The sequence below is a fragment of the Maylandia zebra genome, linkage group LG2 (assembly GCF_041146795.1).
Source record: "Maylandia zebra isolate NMK-2024a linkage group LG2, Mzebra_GT3a, whole genome shotgun sequence".
Classification (NCBI taxonomy): domain Eukaryota; kingdom Metazoa; phylum Chordata; class Actinopteri; order Cichliformes; family Cichlidae; genus Maylandia; species Maylandia zebra.
The window spans coordinates 36,973,714-36,991,074 of NC_135168.1; positions in this window are offsets into that span (position 1 = coordinate 36,973,714).

The following is a 17,361-nucleotide window of genomic DNA, read 5'->3' on the forward strand; positions in this document are numbered from 1 at the left end:
AAATGTTCATTGTTTGTCTTCTCAGTCCGAAGACTATTTTCCTTAAATTCCTAAATATATCATCAAGATGTTTTGTGAGACGAGCCTTTGTGTTCTTTTTGGTCAGCGGTGGTTTTCTCCTTGAACTCTCCCAACTCTCTTTCTTATTGTTGACTCATAAACTCTGACCTTAACTGAGACGTGTGAAGCCTGCGGTTCTTTAATGTTGATTTGGGGTTTTTTGTGACTTCCTGGCTGAGTCATCGTTGCTGTCTTGGAGTAATTTTGGTAGGCCGGCAACTCCTGCAAAGGTTTACCTCTGTTCCATTTTTTCTCTATTTGTGGATAATGGCTCTCACTGTGAGTCACTGGAGTCGCATTGCCTGAGAAATCGCTTTCCAGACCTTTCCAGACCTTTCCAGACTGATAAATGTCAGTGACTGTTCCTTATCTGTTTTCAAGTTTCTTTAAATCGTTCCATGATGCGTTACTTTTCAAGATCTTTTAGCGAACTTCACTTCTGAGATAGGTTCTATTTAAGTGATTTCTTGATTCAACAGGCCAGTAATGAGACCTGGGTGTGGCAGGAGAAACTGACCTTACTATTTTTGATAAATGTGGTTAATCACACTTAGTTCATCATGGGGAGGAAGGTAGATAACTTTTTCCACTAATGAATTTCTTTATTCTATTTACCAGGTTAACTTTGCCTTATGTTAAAATTTGTTTGATGATCTGAAACGTGATTGTGAGAAATATGTAAAAACCTAAGAAATCAGGAAGGGGGGAAATACTTTACACTGTACAACTGTGCATACTTTAATGAGCAGATCAGCTGAAAATGTAGAAAAATTTAAGGAATGGAAAATAATTTCCACATATTCCAGATATTTGTTAGGGAAAATGGTGAGCCATATAATTTCTTTAATGTTTGGGATTGTTTCATTGTGGGACAAAGAGGGGTGGGGGTGTACAGGGTTTTTTGGGGTTTTTTTTCGTTCCATCTATTTCTAAATTCAATACAATAAATTAATAAATTCAAGACTCCCCAACACAATAGGTGCAGTTTTAGCATAAATTTTGAATTAATTAAGATAGAAATTGGTTTTCAAAAACCTTTCTCAGCATAGGCAGTCAACTTGGCTGTATGCTATGCAGCTTTTAGGTGCAACTATTCTGCAGGATTCATAATCACCAACAGAGGGCAACCTTTGTAAACCCATATCTCAGATTCAGCTCTTGAGCCTTGCAGACTGGTCACTGTGCTTTAGATCTTTTATTTCCTCAAGTCCAGAACATGTGTCTGTAGTTGGAAATGTGACTTAATCCACTACTAAGACGTTCTACCTCTTTTCACAAAACTGCAAGAATCCTTTCTATGGTTTTAAAGCTTTACATCAACCAGCATCAGAATTTAGTGACTATTTTATATTCAAACTAAGTGGTTATGTACAACAACTCTTTGAGTGACATATTTAATGCTACCTTTTCCAATTAAATGTGAGGGATTAATATGCCATTTATGCTAGAAGATGTTAAAAAGGGGGGCTGCACCCCAGTTTTTTCCCATAGCCTCTCTATGGGAAAGCAGCTGACATCACTGCCCATGTTGGTTTTGCTCTGTGTGCTCAAAGCATGCACAGGACGCCTGGTTTGTGTGCTCTTCTTCACTTTCCTCTGCTTTGCTCTCACTCTTCACACCGCTTCGCCGGCCTCTTGTGCACAGGATGATGTCATGGGTACCGTGTGTCTACGGCGATTGAATGTGACATGCTTTATCTTTGTGCAGGCTACGGTCACAAGGAAGGCAGTCAGTGTGAACGCATCTTCCCCTGCCGAAAGGGTCAGTGACAGCTCCGCACAACAGACCCTGCTTTCACACAAGCTATTTTAGGAAGCATCCGAGAGCAAGGGGTCCGATCACACGTCAATTTGGATATGGCGATATCAAAATCACAGAAAAGCCGGGAGATATTTAGAGTCTGTTGTGCTGCTAAAATACCAGCCCAGAAAATTCTGCCACCAATTGAGTGGCCTAAATTATTTCAGCCCATTTATTTTCGGATAAGATCCAGTACAAGCTGATGACCCACATTATTAGCAGTGTTTTGGAATGCTTTCCTCTGGTGTTATTTGTTTATTTGTTGAATATTTTTGTTGCATTCAGTTATTCGTAGCTAAACGGGTACCTATTATGCTCATATCGACTCTATATTTTTCTATATAGCCGTATACTTGCTACAAGCAAGTATACGGCTAATGTCAGTCCCAATCCTGGATAAATCAGGAGGAAGGGTGTTTGCCATAAAATGAAAAATGAAGGCAGGTGTGTAGAGGTGAGACTAGGGACTTTAAATACAGGGGAAATGGCTGGTAAGTGGAAAGAGAGCTGGCTGATATGATGGAGATGGCAAAGATAGAGTAGAGAGATGAAGTTGAGACAGTTGGGATTTGCAGAGGTGAGATTGTGGTTAAAGGGAACAAAGGATGGCAAAAGGCAGGAGGAAAAGACGAAGAATATAGAGAGGATTCATGGATGTAGTGAAGGAGCGTGTGCAGAGGGCTGGTATGTCAAAGGAGAATGCTGGGGATAGGATGAGATTGATGGAGATGATCATTTGTGGGGAACCCTAAAGGGAGCAGCTCAAAGAAGAAGAGCGTTGTTGAGGCATTATAATTCAAAACTCATATATTCTATTTACACTGACGATAAGTGTTAGTTCACAAAGAAGTTGAATTTTACTTTAAAATGATTACATTTTATGAGGAACATTCTGACTATAATGAGCAAGCTGCAAAAAAACCCAAAAACAAATCTGCATCAAGGCAAATAAATGTCCCATCTGCATCTGCTAAACTTGCCTTTGATTACAAACTACAACGAGCAAGAAAGGAAACAGAGCCAGACAGAAGTCCTGAATTCACACAGAACACAAATATCAGGGAAAAACCAAATGGCTGCACAAGATTGCTAATAAAAAAACATTCATCCATCCATCCATCCATTGACCAGCAGAAAGATGTAATCTCTCCAATGTGTCCTGCCCTGGGGCCTCCTTCTAGTGGGACATAGCTGAAACACCTCACCCAGGAAGCGACCAGGAGTCACACTTGCCAGATGTTCGAAACAACTTAACTCCTTTTGATTTGGAGGAGTAGCGGCTCTACTGAACTCCTCACCCCATCTCTACACGTAGAAATTCTGTCCGCAGAAACCATCAAAGGAATCTGTGACAAATGTGACCAACACGCACTGTGAATGAGCCAAACTTATTGCCACCAATGAAAAGCAGGCTCCTGCAGCAGTTGCACAGAGACAGATGGCTTGTAGCAATGGCGAGCACCACATAATCCTAAAGGACATCCCAAAGGTATCTCAGAGGGATGCGATTGAATGCCTTCTACAAGTCCACAAACCACACGAAGAGTGGTTGGACAAACTCCCACACATCCTCAAATATCCTTGAAGGGATCAAAAGCTGGTCCAGTGTTCCTCAACCAGGACAAAAACCACATTGTTTCTGATGTAACCAGGTTCGAATAACGGACAAACTTTCCTCTCCAGTGCCTAACATAGGCCTTCCCAAGGAGGCCGAAGAGTGTAATAGTAAAACAGAATACGATTTTTTTCAATGGCAAAGAGGAAGCCAAGCACAAATTATCTTTTATTGGTTAGATGGCCTGAGGCACTAGACATATTTGTCACTATCATCTTTCTATCTGTAAGACAGACAGAAGAAAGACACAGAACAAAATGCTGGCACAGTAAAATAAAGTTCAATCGCTTTCACATATGTAAAGGTTTATTTTGAAATGACTCATTCTTATTCCCTGTTTTGTCCGAGTCGAATTTCCAAAGAAGTGAAATGGGCTTAGAAAAACAGCAAACTTTAGCAGATAGGCAGGCAGATATAGGACTTCAAGCTGTTCGTATGGTTAATCATCAGGTAGTGGTAGTTTGATTCATGTTCACAGCCTTTAGTTAAGGCACCTTTTGGTGCAGACTGATGTTTTACAGGCATACATCTTGCGGTTTGAAGCTGTGTCTCAACAAAACAAGAATGCACAAAAATCCACTGCTGTGGCCTGTTTGTTTCTGTTTCAAGTTAGGTTTAATACTCATCGCTTTCTCATTTTTAGATCAAAAGTTAGTTAGCACGTGTGGAAAACTGCAAACAGGCATCTCTCAGATGTGTCCCTTTGTGGTTAGAGGGGGAAAAAAGAGCACAAACGGCAGATCATACTCATTTAAGTCACACGCCAACACTTATAAGTACTTTTATATAGTGATTTTAGAAGTTAACCCTGTCTGTGTCTGCATCCAGAGAACAGAAATGGGACAGGTTAGAGCCGGTGCTTGCTGTGAAGGTGTCGGGACCTGCCTGATGCCTCCTGTAAATCTCTGCAGTCATCACCTGTTGTCCCTCTGACTCTCTGACCGCTCTCGTTTCACACTGCTCTTTCCTCTTTTCTCTGTGAGGAGCAGAGTGACAGCGTGGAGAACACAGTGGCTCTTTTCATGACAGCAGCTGTCAGTCTATTCTATCGATAACACTGGCTGACAGACAACCTTCTTCAGCCCTGTTTTTATTCCCCGTCTGGGAATCTCTAACACTGACAACAGCAGCCGTGCTAATGCAGATTCTCATTTCTCTACACAACTTGCACATCTCCTGCATTTTGTAGGACTAATAATAACAATATTTTAAAATGGCTAATGAGTGAATATGTGACTTTTCCAGGGTTTAGCTACCATGAAAAGTGTCTTTTGATGGAATACTCGACTGATCCAGGCGTTGCCAGATCTAATTTAGGTCCACCTGAGGGTGCACTGAGTGGCATGCAATCCCAGAGACGAGATGTCTGGGGTGGGGAAGGATTAGAGGAGACTCCCCCTGGCTAGCTGCAGTCCTGGACTATCTGAAAGGCTCTCCTGTACACATGGGGTTGATTGTACAGCTGGTTTTCTGATATTTTTTATTCTCTCTATCATTTAGTAACCAGTGTAGCAACTTTAGATCAAACAGTTGGAGATGGTGCTCTGCACTGTTTTACGCACTCGACTTTTATGAGCTTGTTAAGACTTTGTGAGTCAATTACATCTACTTCTTATGTTTTATTGTTTTGTTTTATGCTCTTTAATTAGTTTTTGTTTGTTTATTTCTCGCAATTAATGACCGAGAAGGAATCTCTGCTGCACAAAACTCCAAACACACCCTTTACTCTTTCTCGAACTCTTTCCTCATTTCCACTGAAAACACTTGTCACGGCCTATCCCTTTGTTTGTTTAAGAGCAAATGGGAACTTAGATCCAACAAAAAAAAATAAAAAACACACAAATAAGCTGTCAGAGTCTAATCGTATAATTACTGAGTGTACAGTCCCTAACAGTGTCACAAGTTGGCAGATTAAGATACTCATAAATCTTCAGTTTTTCCACCAAATAAAGCAATAATCTGGCTACGTGGTGGGTCGACCTGGCAGTTGGTTTCTCTCCAGACTTATGATAGTTTTGTATTTTGTTGATTCAGTTTGGTTTTTATTCTTTGAAAGTGTTTGGTTTTAGTTCAACTTTTATTCCTTTCTATGTTAGTTTTAGTCTTTTTAATCGTTATTGTGTGCAGAGCATGTGTCAGAGGCAAGGTTTAGGAATATCAGTACAATAAAAACACAAAACTTTTTGAAAGCAGTCGACTTAAAGACATCCAGAGTCTCAATAAAGATGTTCATTCATTTTTTCCTTTTCAGACGTCTACTTTTTATTTAAATTTTAAATTAAATTAAATTAAAATCAGCTTGTAGTTTCTAACTTAGTTTTAGCGAACTATAATAACCTTGTTTCTCTCTCTCAGTTCTTCTGGACCTTTCCAATGGGTTTTCCTCTTCACTGGCAGTTACAGCATAATTGACTTGTAGCCAGCCTCGAGCAAATAGGACATGTGCTGAGCTCCGTTCTCACGCAAAAGTCATCCACTTTGTTAAAATCTTTTATCTCGAAAAATGGATCATCCATCAGTAATTCACCTCCCCTGTTCTAACCCCGTTCAACCCGTTGGTTGTGTAATAGGCTCTACCTTGTGAGTCAGTGATGGTGAGGGGAAACACTTTGTCTGGAAAGAGGGTCACCGCCTGCGAGTAGAAATCAGCCTCTCGACATGCTTTGGGACAATACGCTACTGTTCGCCCTAAAAATCAAAAGATCGAAACTTTCTGACTTCATTTAAGCAGCTTAAGAGGAAGCCCACTGTTTTCCAGCTGGACTTGTTGCACCTGTTTGCACTGCATTGTGCGTTTGTACTCTGCTGTGCCCATCATATGATGGTCTTCCAGTGTGTGTGAGAACTCCTCCATCTTACTGATGCTGTTCCAAGTTATGTAACTGCACACTGTGCCACAATAACGGATTAGACCAGGTTTGAGAAGATAAGCTGCATAATAATAATAAGAAGTTGTGGCACAAGGCTGGTTTTCAGTGATTATGTTCTTATCTCAACATCACAGTTTGCAGCTCCCAGCAGTATTTCATTGGGAAAGTAGTTTAGTCTGCAGTTATCTTCTCATTTGGAGTCGTATGATTGTTTTTCTTCAGTGTGGTGATTCAGTAGTTCCTCTCAATTGTACAATTATTTGTTCATGCATTTGTTTCAGTGCTTCTAATCCTAGCCCACCTCTGTCTTTTCCCACCCTGAGCTTTTCCTCTCTAGATATCCTGTTTATGTGAAACACACAGTCGTAGAATTATTGCGGAAACCATGCACAGACTTATTTCGAGCCACATTGCCAGCTTGATTGGAGTGCCACTTTTTGAATAGTTTGCAAATATTGTCATTCTAACCTAACATCTTTCAGTGTTAGGTCTTTACAAATGCCAGGGTTTTATAAGGCAATTGCTTTTTCTTTTTAATGCAGTGGGATTTACTTTCTTTATGCATTTGCAAACGCAACAAGCACCAAGTATTTCTTTGTGTGTATGCGGCATAGGTCGGAAAAGGGTTGGACCGCTGCAACAGCTGTGGAAGGAACAGGGAAAGAGTCTGGAGGAAAAGGCGTAACTGCAGCCTGTCGACTGCTGCTTCCACTGCCCCTGCCATGGAACACAATAAAACATGTGCTGAAGACAATTTCACACTTGCTCACCCTGTAAACACATGCGCACACACATAAACACAGAGACCGTAATGATAAAAAGCATTTTCATTATGCTGACCGCTTTCTGTAAAATGCCACGCCACAGCAGAAAACAACACTTCAAATCTTGGACTGGGAGTGACCCGTGCGTTTACCTTGAAAACTAAGTGAAGGTGATGATTAAAGACTGAGCAGGTGTGGTTCATAAAATATAGAGCTTTTTGGCATTGAAGATTTGCATTGATCACACCCTGCTGTGACTTTGAATTGACACACTCAGTACCTGCTGACAGCGATTATTTCATTATCTACTCAAAGTTACACACCCTCAAGTGCTGCGTTAAAAAAATCATACATGATTGGACAAGCCAAAATCTTCTATGAGTCATCCAGTAAAATCAATTTTATACTTTCATTATTCACATGCAACGTGAAACATTTTAGGAAAAGCATCTGTACCAGTCATTCTACTGAGCAGAGAAACTTTAGAGAAACACAGCTGTTGTGACAAAGGCCACCAACAGAGCAGAGAGTGGTGAAATCTACTGTTTGTGTGCAAGGCCAGCACAATGAATTTGCACACTTTGGTTACCCTAACATCCACAGAAAAGGGGTAATTTACTTGCAAGACAAATATATTTACTTTTGATTTATTAGCAAGCTGTTCAGATTCAGAGGATTACATCCTGTGTTATCTCTCGCCAAACAATTACAGGAATCGTGTTTGTTACTTGCTGACTGTGTGAATGAAAAGTGAAAATACTGAGGATTTAAAACTGGTTCTGAGTTTGGGCGCTTTGTAATTTGCACAGTCAAACTGACCTAAAGTTATATACATTGTATTAAAATAGCACTTAAATAGTGCTAAAATACCACTTTTACTATTACTAGCTTGAGTGATCTTTAACCTTTCAGCACAGCTTTCAAACCTTCCCTGGAGACCGCTCCTAGAAGGTGGGTCCAGCCAGGAGGAAACTGGGGTGAAATGTCAGGGCTTGCTGATGCAGAAGCAAAGGTCACTGAGGAAATGGATAGCGTGGTGACCTCTGACACCGTAGCCACTAAGTTGCAGACTCCAAGTCTTTAACTGCCAATCCAGTTAACATTACTCACCACATCTAGTTTATTGCATCTTCATCTACAATTTAAACGTACTCAATAAACTTCTGGAGAAATGCTTTGTCTTTCATTTTGTAATGTTCTGTCCGCTGTGTTGTGTTGTAGCATATAGAAATTACATTTCTTTTATTCTTTCCTTCTTTAATAACATCAATTTTTCATTTAAGAGTTGCCCCACCAGTAAGTAAACCAACCATAATGACAATGACATTTTCCACTGTGCTTACACTGGTTTAAAAGGCACGAATCTCTATTATAAGAGAGGCCTGCACAATAGTAGTGCTTAATGGGCTCACCTTAATGCAAACCTTATTAATATTATGCTTTACATCTGTGTTTTTCCACATCAAAATAAAGTATAGCATGTATATCTGCCATTGCTTTCTTGGACCTGTCCCCTGCTTATCCCACTCCCCTGGCCAAGACCCTCATGCCCCATGTATCAAGCCTTAAATCCAATCCACATCATTTTTTGGTGTTAGTTAATAAACCTTTGTTAAACCCTTTACTCTGCCTCCGCCTTGGGTTTGAATTTTGGTGTTCGGCCTCCGGCCGTTTTGTGACACCTGGGTACCTTGTGGTCATTGAAAAAACTGTTTCAAACGTGAGGCTATCTGCCTGACAGCTAAAGTTTGGAAGAAATTGTCACGCAACAGGACAATGATTCCTAGCACAGCAAAGTTACTGAAAAAGGAAACAAAAGATCAAGGTGCTGAAATGGCTTAATCAAAGCCAGACTTCAGCCTGACTGAAATGCTATAGTTGGCACTTAAGAGAATACCCACAAACCTCCATCAACTGAAGCAATGTTGTCATGAAGAGTGATAAAGTCATACATAAAAATTAAAGCTATTGCTGTAGTTGGTTCTACCTGTTACTGAATAATGGGTTGTACTGATTAGACCGGGGTAGGGAACTCCAGGCCTCGAGTGCTGGTGTCCTGCAGGTTTTAGATGTGTCCTTGATCCAACACAGCTGATTCAAATGGCTAAATTACCTCCGCAACATGTCTTGAAGTTCCCCAGAGGCCTGGGAATGAACTAATCATTTGATTCAGGTGTGTTGATGCAGGGTGATATCTAAAACCTACAGGACACCGGCCCTCAAGGCCAGGAGTTGCCTACCCCTGGATTAGACTGATTGAAAAGACAGATGTAGGTACTGTGCTGTAAATGATTGGTTTCTGAAAACTTGTTTCAGCTCACTTTCAACATATTTGCCATGACAAGACATAGTGACAGCTTTCAGCAGATTGTGTGTCAGATGTGGGATTTCCTGTTTGAATCCAAAACATTCAGTGCAGAAAGTAATGCAGATGCTTGTTTTTATTGTCTCTGTTCTCATATTGTTGTTGAGGCTGTGAAAGTTCAACACTGGAAGAGAGCCCGGCACCCACAAGGGGGGGAGTCAACAAGAAATGGGTTTTGGCTCGGAATCAGCTAATAAGTGAGCATGTTTATTCCAGATAAAGGCCATTATTTTTCTGCTCAAAGTAAGAGAAACACAACCAAATAAAGTCTGAAGGATGTCGGCTGTTCCAGCAACTCAAAATGAGAATTTAATATGTCAACAACAGCTTGGAAAATCTGATAACAAATTTTGACCCAAATGCTTACTTGCTTTGAAGTGTGGCAATTTTCAGTCCAAAACAAAATAGAGAGAGACACTTAGCTTTAGGGACAATGGAGAGCGTAGCTGTTGTTATGTTTGCAGTCTGGTTGGGTGACTTTCATGTCTGGCTGTACAAGAACAGTGTGAATAAAGACTTTTAGGGTTGGGTGTCTATAACCACAGAAACAAACCATTTGCTAATCCATACAGAGTGAGAAGGGCACCAAAGGTGTGTGAATCCAGATAAAACATTCTTGTGCAGAGAAAACAGTATTTCTTAACCCTTGAAATAAATGCTAGTTATTAATAATTTTGCATGTGCCTTATATTTAATGATAGTTTTCACTATTATTGCTTGGCCTGTGGTTACTGTTGTTACACCACTATTTTTGATATGATTAATATGGAGAGAGAGAGGAAAAGAAGAAAAAAAGAAATGACGTAGTGACATAACCAGCAATTCAGACACCCAGGCTTATGTACAATGTGCGCAGGCCTGTTTTTTTTTTTTTTTTTTTAGCATGACCTTAGTTTGGAGCAAATCCCCTTTGTGTGATGTACAATGCAGAAACCAACTAGCTCATAATTATCATTGCTTGGTTAAGACCTGCCCGGTGCACCTGGGAAATTGGAGTGGAGCGTGGACAACAGGATGAACGAGTGTGCGTACGTCATTTAAATGTATGTGACAGTGCAATTTTTCAGCTCGATTTCCCAAATCACACAACAACAATTACAAAAAACATTACGTCACCAGTGCATTTCTTTTAAACAACAACACTGCACAACAGGCTACAGTGCCGTTAGCTTTAATGAATACCCTTAGCTTATCTGTTATTTTTATGGCATCACTGTGTTATTATATCGCCTGCAGTACTGGCAATACTCCCCCCCCCCCTCCCCAAGTGCACCTGGTGGGAAAATTGGCCAAGAATTAAAGCTGAGACTCAAACACGTCATTTCGATTCCTCGTTTAAGCCTTTCCTCTATACAGCTCACTTTGATCGGAGAAAGTTAAAGTCCTCCGTGTTTCTCCGTGTGAGAGCCAGTCTGACCCTGAAAAACAACACGGTGGTCGATTTCTTTTGAAGAGCACTGAAAAGGCCACTGTTTACACAGACAGCCTCTTGTGCTAAATAGGAGAATGCATGTAAAATATTTCTGAAAGGCATGAGGGCAGGACTCATCGCCATGTTGGCAAGACAAGAAGTTAATGTGGGTAACCCTTTGACCCTTTAGCGCCTAAAAAAAGCAATTAAATATTGATTTTGCATATGAGTTTTTATTTGTGTCATATTTGCTACATCTGGCTTTTTTTTTTAGTTTATTCAGGTTTTTCAGGGGGGAAAAATTACATTGATGATGCAGAAATTTCAAAAATCAAAAAATTTCAAGTATGATCTTGTTTGTTATTTATTCCTATTGTCCTACTATTTATACTTTATTCTTGCACAGTTGGTGTGGAGCACCCACAGTTTCATTGTACATGTATACTGACAGTAAAGGGCTATTCTGTTCTATTCTATACACTAAGCATTAAGGGGCTAACACTGCAAACCAAAAATCTACCTGAAAACAAAAGTAATTAAATAGTGAGCTAGGCCTAAAAGCAGTCTTCCCTCAAACTACCTCTGAATGTATATCTACCTGATTTAGGCTTCTATGCCGTAACATCTGACATAACCACAAACCCCTCTGAACCCTCTGCTGTCCACGTAAACTGACATGCACCTCCTGAGAAATGGAACTATAAGTTGGGTTGACGCAGCCCACAACAACTGAATGACGTGGAGGGTTATGCCACAGGGTTAAAAGGGGTTTCCAGTGGATTTCCTGCAGAGGTCTAAATCAGGCATTAGAAGTTCTTACACTGTGTATGTTGTTTCTGCAGACACATAGAGTAGGTCAGTGATGATCAACCAGTTAGGTAGTTTAAGTATGAGGGCGTGTTTGTGAGATCTGTGAGGGCTCACCAAACTGCACTTCAAAGCAATTTCCATGTCAGTCACTGTTCAGAGAGCACACACATTAAAAGAGCCACTTCATGCCCAGATCTGTGCCCAGGCTACAGCCCTGACATGCCATATAAGTGGCACCCTCCTCTACTTTGATGCTTATATTGTCACTGTGCTCTACTGTATGGAAGTAATCAGGCGTGCTTTGTTCATGCTTGATTACAAGAAGTGGACATTATCGCTGCCATGTCTGAGATGGGACTCCTCACCGAGTTACTGGAGCTGAATGAGATCAGGCTGTGATACACAGAATTAACTGTGGGGCTCTCAATGAGGACAAAAACAGTGATGATGCCAAGACCAAGCTAAGAGGGATGTTTTACATGGACAGATTTGCTATGAGTGGAGTGTAACGTGTAGAGGCCCTGAAAAAGGCTATCTGACAACAAGCTTGAGCTCCATTCAAGTGCAATGTGAACATGGTCCAGACTTTTCTAACACAAAGAAAAAAAAAAGTTGTGACTGGAGCTAAGCCAAAGAGAAGAATCAAGCTGTCTCTAAATTTATTGCCTCACTCTCCTCCTCTATACCTTTTGCTCAGGCCACAGTTGGAAGACCATTAGGAAAGCACTCTAGTGAATCCCCCGGCCGAATGAGGGAGGCGTTAAATAACAGCCTTGCCATCATTGTTCACGTAAGTGTGTGTCTGTCTAGATTGCAGTGTCTCTTGTAGCTCTATGGACTCTTCAAAGCCCCCAGGCTGTTCAAAGATGAGTTGTTTCCATGTCATACTTTGGTTAAACTATATCATTAAAAAAGGTTCCTCTTTGCTACGTTTCACTGCTCTCACCATAAACAGACACAACATCTCCTGTTGATTCTTTACAATCTTTACTACCAACAGACAGGTGTGACCAGAAACAACAGGATGACAGGGTTCAACACCTCCACTCCCCACTGATTTCCTCTCACATGCCAGCTCTGGATTCAGCCACACCCAGAGAGTCCAGGGACACTATCCCCAGCGAGCCTGCTGGTGTGTAGCATACACTCTGTTTATGTCTGCTGGGTCGATATGGGCCTGCACTCAAGTTTTAACCCCTGAATACCTTCGGTGGGTTAATCGCTTTAACCACAGAGTGCTCTTCTACACAGACAGCTATAGTTAACCCCAAACAGCTTCTGATAACCTCTGAACCTAACCTGCGACCTCTAACCTTAACCTGAGGGCTCTTCAAACAAGACATTGGCCTCTAGGGATTCAACACACATATTTTAATGTATTCCTTGTTTTACCCCCCTCTGCTTTGCTTCATCCTTTTTCTATATCTTGTTTAGGCCGAGCCCGGGATAATCCTTTGAGTCTTTCTTACTTCGGAGGCCCCGCTCTGAGTTTTCACAACACAGAGGGAGGCCTCAGCGGTGTACACGTGAGCGATACATGGATCTGTTTTTCTAACCTTTTTTCTGGGGTGGGCAATACTTCTCTTGTGTACATAGCAGTGATTTACAGCTGATAACTTCAACTGATTTTCAATCATTTCTGGCATTCTCTCACTTTTTTTCAGAGGCACATACTCACTGCAATATTTTCCCGTAAGGATGAGGACGGTGCTTCAGCCAGACACCGAAATCAAACAACAGCTAATATTCTTTGCTATTTTTAGTAGCAAATGTAATGTATCAAGGAAGTATCAAAGGCTGCTATATTGTATATGTGGAAAAACAAGTGTTCATCATTATGGAAAATGCTTTTGGATCATTTTGAATCTCCATGACACACTGCATCAACCTTTACATGCACAAGACTTGCCACCAAGGATATTCACTTTGTCATTTGTTAGAGGTGGTTCACTATTTTCTGAACAAGTAGCAGTTTTGGTTCTTTGTCATATTGAAAAATGAACGTTCATATTTCACAGCCGTGCAAAAGCCAAAGCTGTCCACTCTTAAAATGAATGTGGCCCTCATGGCTTGGTATTTCCCTGTGGATCCTCAGGTTTTGACACCCCCACAACCTCACCTGCAGTCAGCCTGGAATCCAGAGCCACACCACTGTGCCAGCCTCTCTCTTCACATGTTGCCTCCTGTGAGATTCCTGACACCCCTCCCCCACCCATCACCTTCACTCAATACCAGGTTGAGATGCAAATGAGGAGACTTCACTCAGGCAAGTCTGCTGGACCAGACGGAGTGAGTCCCCTTGTCCTCAAGGCCTGTGCCCCCCAGCTGTGTGGAGTCTTTCATAAACTGTTTATGCTGAGTCTGAGTCTGCAGAGGGTCCCGGTGATGTGGAAGACATCATGCCTCGTCCCTGTACCAAAGACGCCTCGTCCCAGTGGCCCCCAGGATTACAGGCCCGTGGCACTGACCTCCCACATCATGAAGACCCTGGAAAGGCTCATCCTGGACCAGCTGCGACCCATAGTAAGACCACATCTGGATCCCCTTCAGTTCGCTTATCAGCCTCGTCTCGGAACAGAGGACGCCATCATCTACCTGCTCAATCGTGTCTACACCCATCTGGACCAGCCGGCGAGCACTGTGAGGGTCATGTTTTTTGACTTTTCCAGTGCTTTCAACACCATCAGGCCGACCCTCCTGGGTGATAAGTTAGCAGCGATGCAGGTGGATGCTTCTCTGGTGTCCTGGATTGTTGATTACCTGACAGGAAGACCACAATATGTACGTCTCCCACAGTGTGTGTCTGACAAGGTGATTAGCAACACAGGGGCACCACAGGGGACTGTCCTCTCCCCCTTCCTCTTCACCCTCTACACCACAGACTTCAGCCACTGCACAGAGACCTGCCATCTTCAGAAGTTTTCTGATGACTCTGCGGTGGTTGGATGCATCAGCAGGGATGATGAGACAGAGTACCGGGCTGTGGTCGACTCCTTTGTCACGTGGTGTGAGCAGAATCATCTGCAGCTCAACGTGGCAAAGACCAAGGAACTGATCGTGGACTTCAGGAAGACCAGGAAACACTTGACCCCTGTTTCAATCCAGGGGGTCAGTGTTGACATTGTGGAGGACTATAAATACCTTGGAGTACACATTGACAATAAACTGGACTGGGCTAAAAACACCACAGCACTTTACAGGAAGGGCCAGAGTCGTCTCTATTTTTTGAGGCGACTGAGGTCCTTCAACATCTGCCAGAAAATGCTGAGGATTTTCTATGAGTCTGTGGTGGCCAGTGCGATCCTCTATGCTGTTGCATGCTGGGGGAGCAGGCTGAGGGTCGCAGATGCCAACAGACTTAATAAACTGATCCGTAAGGCCAGCAATGTTGTGGGGATGGAGCTGGACTCCCTCAAGGTGGTGTCGGAGAGGCGGATGCTGTCCAAGATAAAGACAATGTTGGATAACACCTCCCACCCACTCCATGACATGCTGGTCAGTCACAGGAGCTCGTTCAGTGAGAGACTGAGATTACCGAAAAGCACCACTGAACGACACAGGAAATCATTCCTGCCTGTGGCCATCTCCCTGTACAACGCATCCACTTAACACACTGTTTGCTGCTACAACTACACATGTTTCTTTTCCAAATATTTATTTATAAGTGACTTATGTATGTATGTATGTATATATATGTATATATTGTACTATTCTTAGTTAGCGTATTGTCTGTCTTGTCTTAATGTTGGTTTAAAATGGAGCACTGTAACAAAAAATAATTTCCCCCAGGGATCAATAAAGTATTCTGATTCTGATTCTGATTCTGATTTATGTTTACAATCCACTGCAGTGAGAAGTGTGCGAGCAGTATATAGGAATGAGTTTTATGTGGTTTGGTGTGTAAGCCGTTGTTTGTTAAAGACAGAGAGGCCTTTCTGTTGACATGTTGTTCAAGCCTTTGACTGGAGAATACGTTAAAGCAAACCACTTTCACATTTTCTAAAGCAGTGAAGTCAAGTATAGAGTGCACACAAACACAACAATACAAACTGAGCTGTTTGAATTGGGATAATATTGGAGGCAGTTCGAAAAGGGTGTGGAGGGTGTTATGTTTGAGTGAGTAACAATGGATGTTATGTAACTGCAAAAACAGTGAGTTTTGAGCAAAGAGGCCGTGCATTTCCAGATACTTACCCAATAGTAAATTTCAATGTAAAATGTTACTGTTCCACTCTTCACTCATGCTGTTTAGATTCCCCTGTACCTTCTTCAAAGCCATTAGATCTCTTTCCGCAAGTTGAGTGGCTAATGAAGGCTCAAAGATGGTGATAAGAGGTAATAGTGGGCAATAATACTAATTGGTGGTAATCGCAGTGCTTCTAAAGTGGTATATCTGTGTGAGTAAACAGAGGGCTGGTTCTTTTCAATGAGCTCAGCCAGAGTGCTCTCTCTTCCTCACAACACAGCCTAGCAACAGTCTGTCCTTCCATTTTACTGGGTTTTGACCAAATAACTCAGTTGGCCATCGCCACTGCATTGGTCACTCATCCCTTTGTTTGCTCTCTTTTCTACTGCTGCCAAACATGCCAGATCTCCATGTGTTGGAGAGGGAGAGAGGAAGGAAGGGAGAGAGAGTTTGCACGTGATTTCCAAAGAGCAGAATAACCCCATGCTGCCTGCCCATTAATCTGAATCACATTAAGTTTATTGTGTTCCTCCCCACTAATGCGTTTGAGACCGTCTTGTTTTTTTCAAGAGCACAATTAACTAAGACTGAACATGATAATGGTAGATTTTGCCAGGGTTAAAATGACCAGATGAGCCAGGCCTTCATGTCAGAGAGAACTTAATCCTATCAACAATTCTTGAAGGAATAGTTGGAAATTTTGGCAACTCGCAAGTTTTGTCCATGGGTTGCATCACGCCGATGAGTTATTAAGATATAACAGAAATTGCTAGAATTATTCTTTGTACATAGATTTCTCAGATGGGAGGTTAGTGTAATCAGCCACAAAGACAGCCCTAGCATTTATTTAATGTAATTTAAAAGAAAAAAAATGCATAAAAATGGTTGAGCCAGTCCAGTGGTCAACTTAGCAGCATGAGGCATAGTTGCTTCAGTCAGTCTGAGTGGGCAAATTTCAATGGAAAAATTCTAATTATGCCCTAGAACTGCCACAAAAGGGAGAAATTAGCAATGAAGAAAAACAATGTACTTTTTCTGGTATAACGTTTTTCTTTTTAGGATGAGGATATGGGGATAGACAGCCCGTCATCTTTAATGGCCACCAGGGGGCGACATCTGCGATAGCAAAAAAGACTTTAGTCCTTTCGAAGTCCACAGGAAAACTGCCCTCTGCCCTAAGCCCTGTAGACACTTATTGGATGAGTTAATGGGCTCAGTCGCACATTTCGGGTTATGCTGAATAAAACATTAAATACATTTTGTAAAATTTAGTCAATGTCAGGTTCAAAAACGCGAATTACTCGGTGTATGATCACTGGCTAACAACGTGTGATTAGCAAATCTTTAGCCAATGAGCATGCAGTTTCACATTGATATTGACTCCCTGGTTGTTACATAAGATTTCAAATCACCAGCATGATGAAAGCAAAAATGCTCAAACCAATGGGCGGCATCATTGTCACTGTCCAACTTTTATAT